Source organism: Hemiscyllium ocellatum, chromosome 1, assembly GCF_020745735.1.
Source record: "Hemiscyllium ocellatum isolate sHemOce1 chromosome 1, sHemOce1.pat.X.cur, whole genome shotgun sequence".
Classification (NCBI taxonomy): domain Eukaryota; kingdom Metazoa; phylum Chordata; class Chondrichthyes; order Orectolobiformes; family Hemiscylliidae; genus Hemiscyllium; species Hemiscyllium ocellatum.
This window is the reverse complement of record NC_083401.1, coordinates 95,955,500-95,969,061: the sequence shown is the minus strand read 5'-3', so window position 1 is coordinate 95,969,061 and position 13,562 is coordinate 95,955,500. Positions and strand designations below refer to the sequence as shown.

General features: G+C 40.8%; 1 protein-coding gene across 1 annotated transcript in view; it reads right to left on the bottom strand.

Annotated features, from left to right (window-relative positions):
* Positions 1–11,161, bottom strand: part of lnx1 (ligand of numb-protein X 1) — a 199,443-nt gene extending 188,282 nt beyond the window's left edge. The window contains exon 1 of the mRNA XM_060824180.1: positions 11,060–11,161. The gene's annotated coding sequence lies outside the window, so the exon portion shown is untranslated. The remainder of the gene's footprint in view (positions 1–11,059) is intronic.
* Between the last annotated feature and the right edge of the window lie 2,401 nt (positions 11,162–13,562).

The following is a 13,562-nucleotide window of genomic DNA, read 5'->3' as shown; positions in this document are numbered from 1 at the left end:
GACTCTTTTCTAAGTTTAATAATACTGTTCTAAAACTCCTTCAAAAATCAACTACTGAGAAACTTGGTACTGTCTGGGTAGCTGTAAAACATGTCTCCCTGCCAGGGTTTATGTTTTCACCTCCCTAGGGGAGAGCCTTCCTGGGGAGGACAAAGAGAATATGACAAAGACACACAAATCTCTCCTTGAAGCATGGCAGTGTCGACATTAATATCTAGGAGTTTACACCAATCAATTTAAATGTTGGCAACTTGTCAACCAAACTGCATCACACTTTCAGTTCAAATGATAAGTTAGCAGTAGAGAAGGAAGCAAATCCTGCACTTCAGATCCAACTTCCTGTGGGATATTCGACCCCATGTGCCCAAAGGGTTGGGAATCAGCCTGCCTAGTCATAAGATGATATAGGGTAGAAACTTGCAACCCTGAGTGGATTTCATCCTGAACTAGATGGATACTTCATAGAATCCCTACCATGCGGAAACAGGCCATTCAGCCAAACAAGTCCACATCAATCCTCCGAACAGTATCCCATCCAGACCCATTCCCCTACCCTATAACTCTAGGTTTCCCAAGCCTAATGGGCATCTAAATCACATATCCCTGAACACCATGACCAATTTAGAATGGCCAATTCACCTAACCTGCACATGTTTGGATTGTGGGAGGAAATTGAAGCACCTGGAGAAAACTCATGCCAATACAGGGAGAATGTGCAAACTCTACAAAGAAGGTCGCCCAAGGCTGGAATTGAACCTGGGTCCCTGGCGCTGTGAGCCACCATGCCAGCATATCTCTCACTGAATTCGAACTGAGCCAGAAAATCAACCTTGGTTCAATAAGGAACTGATAATATAGTGAAGTTTCTGTGAATTGCCTATTCTAGATACAGCTTTACCAGTGCCTTGCACAGTTGCAACACCACTTCCTACTTTTATATTCCATTCCTTTAGCAATAAATACCAAAATTCCATTTGCCTTCCTTACTATCTGCTGTACCTGTACACTAGGTTTCTACAACTCATCCTGATGAAGGGCTGTTGCCTGAAACATTGGTTCTCCTGCTCCTCAGATGCTGCCTGACCTGCTGTGCTTTACCAGCACCACACTCTCAACTCTAATTTCCAGCATCTGCAGTCCTCACTTTCTTCTACAAGTCATGCACAAGGACACCCAGATTCCGCTGCACTGAAGCATTTTAAAAAGACTTTCTCCATTTAGATGATAAATTGCCTTTTTATTCTTCTGATCAAAATGGTTTATCTCACTTTGACCTTGAAGAAAATTAAGACACACCCATTTTCCACTTCAGCGCATGTCCTTTGTTATTGATTTTCACTAGAAACCAGGTGCATTGCTGGTTCTGGCCAATCCTGTTGTTATTCCTTGTTAACCTTTTCAAATAAGCATTGCAAATAATTATGGAACCAAAATATATTCCAGAGTGACAAATTAAATGCCGCACATTTCCAAATGAACGATTAAAATAAAGCTTATGCTGAGGGTTATTTCTGAAATAATTGAAAACAAAGTAGGAGGCAATGCCAAATTTATACTGAACCAGCTCAGACTATACCTTACACACAGGATAATTTTGGGTTCAAGACTAAAAGGAGAACTTTGATGTACTACTGTAAGTGTAAGGATGTTACAAGAATTGATGGGATAAAGAATTTAAAGAGTGAGCAGGGACAGAAAAATGGAATAGATAACAAGAGAAATGATAAAGAAGGATTATAAAATCATAGAATTTCACAGTACAGAAGGAGGCAACTTGGATTAATAATGCTAGTATAATTGCATTATACTAACACTCGAAAGACTTACCGACTGCATCCCTATCTCAGTAGATCTCTAAATTCATCACACACATATATATATATATATATATATATATATATATATCCAGCTATCTTTTGAAACCTCCTATGAAACTGCCTCCACCACTCTCCCAGGCAGTGCATTTCAAATCTTAGCAATTCTTTGAGGAAAGAAGTTTCTCATCTCACTCCTGGCTGTCTTGCTGAACAAAATTTTGCCCCCAGTTACTGACATACCATCTTGTGGAAACTTCTTTACTTGGCAAAATTGCTCATAATTTTGAACACCTTAGTAAGGTCACCTTTTAGTCTTCTCTGCTCCAAGGCATATTAGCCCAATTTCTCATATCTTTTCCTGTATCCAAAATCTCTCACTCCTGGTATCAGTTTGGTAAATCTCCTTTGCACTGTCTCCAAGGCTTTAACATCCTTCCTTAAACAAGGTGTCTTGAATTGAACACAATAATGCGGTCTGCAATGATTTGTAGATGTGTAGCATCACTTCCTTGCTTTTATATTCAATGCCTCTATTTATATACTCAAGGATCCTACAAGCTTTCTTAACAACTGTTCAATTTTCCTGATTACCTTCAAAGAATTATACACTTGAACCCCGAGGTTCCTCTGTTCCTGTACTCCCCTCAAAGTTGTACCATTGAGTCTGCATTGTCTCTCGAATTTGCTAACCAACCTGCTACATGACACCACATCAAATGTTTTCTGAAAGTCTAACTAGAAGCATCCACAACACTACCCTCATCTACAGCCTGTGTCACCTCAGGGAACTCAATTAAATTTATCAAATATGACCTGCCCTTGACAAAGCCATGTTGACTGCCTATTTGATGATGAAGGGCTTATGCCCGAAACATCGAATTTCCTATTCCTTGGATGCTGCCTGACCTGCTGTGCTTTAACCAGCAACACATTTTCAGCTGTGATCTCCAGCATCTGCAGACCTCATTTTTTACCCTGCCTATTTGGTGAGGATTGATGAGGAAATATGGGTTTGAACAAATCAGCTTGATGATAATTTGGAGAGCAGTAAAAAAACCATTCTCTACTCCTCAGATACTGTAGCAGTTCACACCCAAATGCAGAAAGACCTGGACAACATCCAATCACGCACTGACAAATGGCAAATCACATTCATTCCACACGGGTGCCAAGCAACGACTACCTCGAACAAGTAGAAGCTAACCATTACCTCTTCAATTCAGTGGCATTACGGTTACTGAATGCCCTATTATAAAACTTCTTGGGGGCTACCATTGACCAAATCTGAACTCAACTAGCCATACAAATACTGTGAGTACAAGACAAGGTCATGATCAAGAAATCCTGCAACAATTAACTCACTTCATGATTCCCCAAACCATCAACAAATTAAGGCTATATTGGAATATTCCCCATTCACTTGCATGAATGCAGCTCCAACGACATTCAAGATGCTGGTCACCACCACGGATAAAGCTTGATTGGATGTGGTAGCCAAAAAAATCCACTCTCTCCACTACTGGCTTTTAGCACATGCGGCTGCAACTATGTGCAAAATACACTGAAGAAATTCACCAAAGTTCTTTAGTGCACACCTTCCAACCCAAGGACCACTGCCATCGGGAAGGACAAAGGCAGCAGATACATGGGAATGACACTACCTGCAAGTATTTTTTTCTTTCACTTGTGGGACATGGACATCGCTGGTGGGCCAGCATCTATCGACACCCCCCTAGCTGCCATTGAACAAAATGGCTGGTTAGATCATGTGAGAGGGCATTTGAGAGTCAACCATATTGCTGTGGGTCTGAAGTCACATGTAGACCAGATTGGGTGATTTACTGAATGACATTAGTGAGTCAGATGGGTTTTTATGACAATCAGCAATGATTTCACAGTCATCAGTAGATTCTTGATTCCAGATTTTTCTTTTCATCTTGAATTCAAGTTCCACCAACTGCCATGGTGGAATGCGAACCCAGGAACCCAGAACAGTAGGTGAGTTTCTGAATTAACAGTTCAGCAATAATGCCACTAAGCCATCGCCTACCCTAAAGTATCCCTCCAAACCACTCATCATCCTGACTGGAAGTAAGATCACCATCCCTTCAGTGTCACTGGGTCAAAATACAGGGCAGCACAGTGACTCAATGGTTAGCATTGCTGCCTCACAGCACCAGGGACCAGAGTTCGATTCCAGTCTCAGGCAACTGTCTGTGTGGAGTTTGCACATTCTGCCCATGTCTGCATGGGTTTCCTCCAGGTGCACCAGTTTCCTCCCACAAACGAAAGATGTGCAGGTTAGGTGAATTGGCCATGCTAAATTGCCCACAGTGTTCAGGGATCTGTATGTTAGGTGCATTAATTAGGGGTAAATGTAGAGTAACAGGGTAGGGAAATAGATCTTCGGAGGGTTGGTATGAACTTGTTGGGCCAAATGGCCTGGTTCCTTAAATAAGGGATTCTATGATGAAAAATTCTGGAATTCTATCCCTAATGGCATTGTGGGTTGTATGATGGTGGGTTTGGAAGATGCTGTCTAAGGTGAATGTCTGTAGTGCATCTTGAAGGTTGTACACACTAAGGCTGCCGAGTGTTGGTGGTGGAGGGGTAAATGGTTGCGAATGTCATGCCAATCAAGCAGATTGCTTTGTCCTGGATGGGGTCAAACTCCTTGAATATTGTTGGAACTGCACACATCCAGGTAAGTGGGAAGTATTCCACACTTGTGCCTTGTGAATGGTGGACTGCCTTTGCAGAGTTTGGTGCTGAGTTGCTCAATTTTGCATTCCTAGCCTTTGATCTGCTAGTTTCTGGTCAATGGTAATTTCCAGAATGTTGATAGAGATGGAGGGAGGGACATAGGGAAGTAGATGAAGATGGTTGGGCCTACTACCCTGAGCAACTCAGGCAGAGATGAAAGTGAAACAGAAATTGCTGGAGAAACTCAGCTGGTGTAGCTGCATCTGGGGAGAGAAAGCAGAGTCAACATTTTGGGTCCACTGACCCTTCTTCAGAAGTTCTGAGGGAGCATCACTAGATCCTGGAACATTGACTCTGCTTTCTCTTTGAATATGCTGCTAGACCAGCAATTTCTGTTCTTGTTTCTGATCTCCAGCATTCACAGTTCTTTGTTTTTTGCCCTGCAGAGATTTCTTGGAGCTGACATGGTCGACCTCCAACAAGTGAAAACATTGACCTTGATTTATGTGTGAATCCAACTAGTGGAGAGCTTTCCCTCCAATTCCCATTAACTTTAGTTTTGTTAAAATCTGCTGGATTCATTAATGTTCTGAAACAATATTCTACAATAGCAGCAACACAGCCAAAAATATTCTTATTCTCTGATTTGTATCAGTACTCTGAGCTATTTCTATAAACTCAATGTATATTCCTTAACATATTGAAGATAACTTTGAAACTTTTCAAATTAAATGGTTTAAAATCTGTCTAGGCCAAGCCAGTTTAATATATGATCCAGCTGAGATGAACTTGTGTGAAGTAGGTGTAGTTCTCAAATGATTCAGTTTGCATGGAAAATATCAGATTACATCTATTCTAATATATCTCCCATTACAGAAATACTAATTGACACTACCAGAATGTGGGTGATCTAACATCTTTCAGATCTTTGCAAGCTGTAATAACTAATTGGAAAAGCAAATCTTTCATCTTATTTTTAAAATGGATCAACATCAGAAACTGGTATGACAAGTTCCCTTTCAATTTTCAGATGGTAAATGCTGGATACTAATGGGATTGTCATGAAACTAAAGGTCTTTTGTGTAAGGGAAGCAAACTTTATAAGCTGAACATTCAATTACTCTGATCATTAGCATTATAATCTGTGATTCAATATCAGCATTGTCTAAACAGGGTACCACACCCATCACTTTTGAGAGTACTGTGTGGTTAAACAATAAGATTCTTTTTCTGAATATACATGTTAGTTTAAACTTTATTATTTTTTACAATGGCAGTTTTATCAAGTTTCACTGTGAATTAATTTTGAATGTTATTTGAATGCCTATTTGAATGTTATACCCAGGATATTAGAAGTGTGTTGACATTTTTCCTGTCCTTATTGGCCATTTTCAAGTTTCAATTTTGAGTCTGTTGGAATGTGGATCTTGGAAATCTTGGTAATTACATACTTTCAAAACATTGATTGGAATTGCAGGGCGACCCTCAACCTTTGAAAAGTTTTAAATTAAATTATTTTAATATGCATTGTTAATTTTACATTTTATTAGAAGAACATAAAAGATATCAGAAACCTTTTAAAAGGACAGGGCCTTCAGGGAACTGTACACAGTTCCAGACTTCATATTATAGTAAGCTGTAGAGACTGCATATCACAGATTCACTGGGATTACGATTGTTATGAACAAATACAAAGATTGACTTGTAAAACTAGAAGTGTTTTTGTTAGGATTGAAGAGATTAAACTGTGATTGGATAGTGATATTTGAAATTATGAAGGGATGGGTCAGATAGAAACAGACAGCTCCCAGTGAACTTACTGTCCAGAAAGAGGGATAAAAAATGAAGCACAAGGAGACAAGCGGAAGAATATATTTTAAATACAAAATTGCGAGGCTGTGGACCATATTACTAGAGTTAGTGATTTAAGTAGGGGCAGAGACAATGTCATCATTTAAGACCAGGTTTGATAGGGTTGTTGACAGAAACAGTGATACAATATCAATGAAACAGGGGAACTAGAGAGGACAGGAACTACTGCTTTTGTGAGGAGAAATACCAGTGTGAACTGGGTTAGGCCTGTTTTGGAGATGTAATTTCTAAACAATTTCACGTAATTGCTGTTGACTGTAAGCAGAACCAATGTACCTCATTTCAAGCAGTTCAGTTCTTAAATGTTTCAAAAGTAGAAGCAGAAAAACTGGTGAATGATTGGGGAAATATTTTGACTTTACCTCTATTAATGACAGAATTCTCAGATTTATATTAAAAAAAATGGTTCTCTACCGATATTATAAATCATAGAATTCATACAGTGCAGAAAAAGGCCATTCAGCCAGTCAAATCCATATAACCCTTACTGAAGAACATGCCACCCAGTCACTTTGCCCCCACCCTCTCCCCATAACCCCAAATTTAACCTGGCTAATCCACCTGACCTGCACATCTCTGGACTATGGAAGGAAACTGGAGCACCGGAGGAAACCCAAGCAGACACGGGGAGAATGTGCAAACTCCACACAGACAATTGCCCGAGGCTGGAATCAAATCCCGGTCCCTGGAGCTATGAGGCAGCAGCAGTGCTAACCACTGAGCCACCGTGCCATGAACTCAGTAAGCCAAATAGCCTCTCACTGCACTGTCGGGATTCTATGAAGCCATGTGGGTTCTTCCTAATTAACCCACATGACCAATAATTCAGGATAGAATTATTATTTCAAAAAATGTTTTCCTTCCTTTGACGTTGAACTGACTGGTGTCATCCTTACAATGATGTTATATTTGAAATTCCTCAGGGTCTTTAGTACCACTCCTGAGTCCAGGGAAGACCAAAAGATTTTTGCCAGTGCTTCTGCAATTTCCCTCTCACTTCCTTTAATATCCTTCAAAGCACCTCAGCCACCCTTGGTGCCTTAATGATTTTGAATACTGAGATCCCATCTATTATTTCATCACCTATTTTAAATTCTTTTTGTGACTGAGTTTCTCCCTCTGTTACCATGACCTGGCCACATTCTCTTTCTTTGGAAAGACAGAGACAAATTATTCATTTTGCCCTAAATCATGCCCTCTGCATCCACGTGCAACTCTCCGTTTTTGGTCCTGAATCAGCTCTCCCCCTTTTACACAGACCCTTTGGAAAACTTTGGTATTGTACTTTATGAGAGCTGCTAGATTTTTCTCCCCATAATCCTGCTTTGCTTCTCTTACGTGCTTTCGATTTCCCCTCTGAAAAGAACTGGATCCTTCTTGGTTCTCAATTGCTTTATAATCTAACACTTGTCATAAGCATGCATTTTCTTCTTTGTCATACTCTATCTTCTTTCGCATCAGGGAAGGGAAGCTGGGTGGGCATGAGTTTATTTGTTCTACTTTTCCCTTTTGAGGAAATATACCTCAACTGTGCCCAAACCACCCCATAAAGTCATACAGTTGTACAGTACAAAAACAGACCCTCCAGTCCAACTTGTCCAGGTTGACCAGACATGCCAGTCTGATCTAGTCCCGTTTGCCAACATTTGGCCAGTATTCCTCTATTCATATATCCACCCATCTGCCTTTTAAATGTTGTTATTGTAGCAGCCTCCATCACTTCCTCTTGCAACTCGTTCCATACACGCATCACCCTCTGCATGAAAAGATCACCCTTAGGTCCCTCTTAAAATCTTGCCCCCACCTACCTCACCTTAAATCTATGCCCTCTAGTTTTGGACTCCTCCCATCCCAGGGAAAAGACCTTCTGAAGGTAGTCCATTGTTCAACTACAGTTTATTCCAATCTATCTGACTCAGCTCTGTTCTCTGCCTTGTTAATTACTAACTCTGGATTGTTCTTTGCCCTTTTCTACTGTCATCTTAAATCTTATGATAGACCAATCACCCTCATTGACAGTTGGTCTATGGCCCACTATGTTCTCAAGAACCAAGTTAGGTAGTGCTACACATTCTATAGTGAAAGATTCTCCTGAACACAAGCTAGGAACACTTACCCCTCAATTCTCTTTTAACTACCACTAGTCCAGTCTATGCTCAGCTAATTAAAGTTCCCCATTGTAATAACATTGTGCTGTCGAAGTTTATTTGCAATTTCCTTGCAGATTCATTCCACTACAACCTTCCCACTAGTTGCCAATCTAGAGGCTACACCAAGCAATACCCTTTGTTGCAGCTAATTAATTTTGTCCTTGAATCCACTGGGACATACTCTTTTTGCAGCATTACGATGAAGTTTACTTTTCTGAACATATTTAACACCCAATCCTACTTTTTCTTGAGTCATGATTTTGTTACAGCCACAATATTACAATTTCAAACAGCAAGCTGCACCGTTTTAAACATGCCCTTGGGACACAAGCCTCACTGGCCAGGCCAGTGTTTATTGCCCATCCTTATTGCCAGAAGGCAGTTAAGAGTCTGGAGTATCAGGTAGGCTGGACCAGGCAAGGATGGCAGGTTTCCTTCCCTGACGGACATCAGTAAATCAGATAGATGTTTATGACAATGGTTACATGGTTGCCAGTAGATCAGATTTATTAAATTCAAATTTCACCATTGCAGGATTTGAACCCATGTCGTTACACCATTGCTCTGGGTTCTAATAGTCATTCCAATGACTTCACCACTCTGCTACCAATACCCATTTTATTGGCAACACTCTGTGCATTCACATTTATGCAGTATAACTTGGATTCAGACTCCACTTCTTTCCTTTAAATTTCTGCAACCCCACCTACTAACTTGCTATTGTCTGAAATCAGAAATCTAAAGCCCTTCCATCCTCTTTCCAACCATGCATTAACCTGCTTTATTCTTCTATTTCAATACTCACTTGTATGTAGCACTGGGAGAATTCTGAAGATTACTACTTTTGAAGCTCGTTAATTTCCTACTAAGTTGCCTAAATACTGACTGCAGGATACCCCAGTCCTAACAAAGACCATGAATCATGTCCTGAGCTGCGTGGAGACATCCTTAACCTTACACCAGATAGTAAACATACTATCAGAGAGTCATTCCTAAATCCATGTCTGTTCTCCCAACTAATGAATCCAATCAGGAGGGTGTGTGGCTTGGAGGGGAATTTGGAATGGTGCTAAATGGTTGTGTTCCCATGTATCCGCTGTGATTGTGCCTCGAGATGGTAGGGGTCATGGGTTTGGAAAGTGCTGTCAAAAGGTGCCTTGGTGAATTGCTGAAATGCATCTTGCAGATGGCACGCACTACTACTCGAGTCAACAGTGGGAGTGGATGTTTGAGAATTTGGTGCCTTTTGAGCAAGATTCCACAGCATTTCCAAGCTGGGGAATTTGGGGAATAACATTAATTGTTGTTTCCTGCATCAATAAATTATAGCTCATATAATTACTTTAAAAGAGGTTCCATTCAAACATGCCACGTTCCCCTCCCCTAAATGTGAACTTGCTGCTCTTTTATCCCTTCCAAGCAGAAGACAGTAACAGGTTAAAGTTAAAACTGCATTACTGAGCTTTGATCTTGTCGTACCAAAAGGACAGAAATTGATCCTTAGTAACTGTATTATCTAGAATATACCCACCTACAGTCCAATATTTTCCACCCTTTGCTCTTCAAATAATGCAGCATATTTCCTAACCCAGTAATAAAACAAAATTAATCTCCCAATAAACTTTTATATCTAGTTTGGCAAACTGACAGGAAACTATGCAAAGTGCAGAAACTGAGTCATTACAACTGATCTTGCCACCATCCAGATTGGGATTTCTGTCCAGCAGTTTTTTGCCGACAGATGCCAATCCTCTCAACACCAAAAGCTTCTGAAATCATTTGACCATTTTTGATGCAGAAAGACTTCCAACCTGTGAATAAATCAAACCAATAGCCTTCCATTCCCCTCAAATCATAAAAATATTTCCTGAAAAGATATAACCTGAAAGCTACTTGAAATGTGTACAATGTATTGTCTACACCAACTCACCCGGATACAGGTACAAATCCATGTACACTAATAGAGTGGACACACAAACATTAAAATGCAGTAACACGATATCAAACAGTGCACACTAAAAGGGCTACAGTATTGTAAACACAACAGAAATCAGTTTCTATAAAACAAACTCCAGTCTCTTGATTCAGATACCTGTAGAGCAATATTTAAATTCACAGACCACCCCATAAGCTTACACCTTTTAAAATTTACTTTGCTCTAATGTTCACAGTGCATTGTTGTTTGTTTTTGAAAAGAGACTTTAACTGCAGATTAATCAATTCAGTTACCGGAGCCCAGAAGAAAATGCATTTTCCGTGAAGCTTACAATAAACACAGGTGAACAGTACCGGCTCTGCCGGGAACTGGCACGGCCTATCAAAGCGGACACAAGTTAACTCCCATTAGTTCCGACCGTGGAACAATGAGACAAAGGTGATCACATCCAAAAATGACCTGGTATACTGCTTTCCCCTTCAGGTTGTATTTACTAGTTTATCCACTTCATCTTTACAAATTAGTGGAATTCTTTTACGCCACCAAATATTTCCGTCAAACACAATTAAACATTTACTTACTTTTCACCAAAATGCGAGTGAAAAGACATTAGAAAGTAAGCAATTATTGAATAAATAAAGTTGAACTGAAATGCGATAACTTGCTGCAGCCATAATGCAGAGCACAGCTCAGGTATCCGCCCCACACAGTCCCCGCCTCTCTACCATCCACTACCAATTACACACGACTCAGGTATACATGCCTTCGAGTCAGATATACACCCCTCAGGTATGCATCTCACAGGTACATGCAGCTCACAATATACACTCATCAAGTATATACACTCAGGTATACACTGCTCAGGTAGACATCTCACAGGTACACACAGCCCACAATATACACTCATCAAAGTTTGTGAGAAGATTTGTAGCTCAGGTGCTCATTGTTGTGGTTCTGTTCGCCGAGCTGAGAATGTCAGACAACAACTCATCAGGACGAAGGACCTGATACCCAGCATGAGCAAAACCAATGTCGTGTACAAAATTCCATGCAAGGACTCCACAAAACACTACATAGGACAAACAGGAAGACAGCTAACGATCCGCATCCATGAACACCAACTAGCCACGAAACGACATGACCAGCTATCCTTAGTAGCCACACACGCAGATGACAAGCAACATGAGTTCGACTGGGACAACACTACTATTATAGGACAAGCCAAACAGAAAACAGCCAGGGAATTCCTAGAGGCATGGCATTCATCCACAGATTCACGCAATAAGCACATTGACCTGGATCCAATATACCGGCCACTGCAACGGACAGCTGGAACTGACAACCGGAAGCGGCAGATACAAATCACTATAAATGCCAGAGGAAACATCACAGAAGCGCTTCACAGGAGGCTCCCAAGCACTGAGGATGTCACCTAGACAGGGGACGAAACGTCTGCAACACAAATTCCCAGCTTGGCAAACAGATACACTCATCAAGTATATACACCCAGGTATACACTGCTCAGATAGACATCTCACAGGTACACACAGCCCACAATGTACCGTACACTAATCAAGTATATACACCCAGGCATACACCCCTCAGGTATACATCTCACAGGTACACACAGCCCACTCACCAAGTATATGCAGCCAAGGTAGACAGACCTCAGGTTTTAAAAAAAAACATTATGGGATCTAGATGTCACTGGCTAGTCAGCATTAATTTCCAGTCCCTAGTTATCCTGGAGAATGAGGTGGCGAGCTGCCTTCTTGAACTGCTGCAGTCCATTTAGCATTGGTAGGCTCACAATGCCGATAGGGAGGGTGTTCCAGGATTTTGAATCGGGGACATTAACGAATGGTGTTATATTTTCATGTCAAGATGGTGGCTTGGAGGGGCACTCGAAGATGCTGGTGTTCTGATTATCTGCCGCGATTGCCCTTCTAGATGGTTATGGTCATTGGTTTAGAAGGTATTGTCTAAGGATCCTTAGCGAATCTCTGCAGTGCATCTTGAAGATTTCAGGTAATCCAAGATGGGAGACAGGAAAAAAAAGGTGCCTGTAAGAGCTGCTCCTTTTTTGAGGTATTTTTAGTGTTGGAGCTGATTTCCTCGAATTCTCAGAGCAATAGTTACTATTTCATAAGTTGTTGCATTGTTCTGGAAATTTGGGAAAAAATATCAAAACAACGGCACTTTGGAAAGGAGGGAGACAGACAAAGTGCAGTGACTACATGGGCAGTGATTCAAATGGAGACAGAAACCTACACTGCTGTCTGACCCAGCAGTACCCTGCACAGCTGCTACCTTTGCTGTCTGGTTTCAAATATCTCTGGACATTGGAGTCTATTCTAAGAAAATAAAACAAACAGTAAAATTTGCAGCTGACCTTGGAAAAAACCGTGTGTGGGAGCTCATTGCAGAGGAGCAGCTAAGTGTTTTTTTAAAAATGTAACCCTACTTTTATTGTAAGTCTACATTAGTGAGTAGAGTGATTTTTTAAAAATTATATGTTGTTATTAAGATCTGTCTCTTGATTAAACTTTAAAAATATGTTAATGATATAGAAAATGGTATCAGCAATAACATTAGCAAATTTGCTGATGATACGAAGCTGGGTGGCAGGATGAAATGTGATGAAGATGTTAGGAGATTACAGGGTGACCCGGACAAGTTAGGTGAGTGGGCAGATGCATGGCAGATGCAGTTTAATGTGGATAAATGTATGGTTATCCACTTTGGTGACAAGAATAGGAAGGCAGATTACTACCTCAATTGAATCAATTTAGGTAAAGGGGCAGTACAGAGAGATCTGGGTGTTCTTGTACACCAGTCAATGAAAGCAAGCATGCAGGTACAGCAGGTAGTGAAGAAGGCTAATAGCATGCTGGCCTTCATAACAAGAGGAATTGAGTATAGGAGCAAAGAGGTGCTTCTGCAGCTGTACAGGGCCCTGGTGAGACCATGCCTGGAGTACTGTGTGCAGTTCTGGTCGCCAAATTTGAGGAAAGACATTCTGGCTATTGAGGGAGTGCAGCGTAGGTTCACGAGGTCAATTCCTGGAATGGAGGGATTACCTTA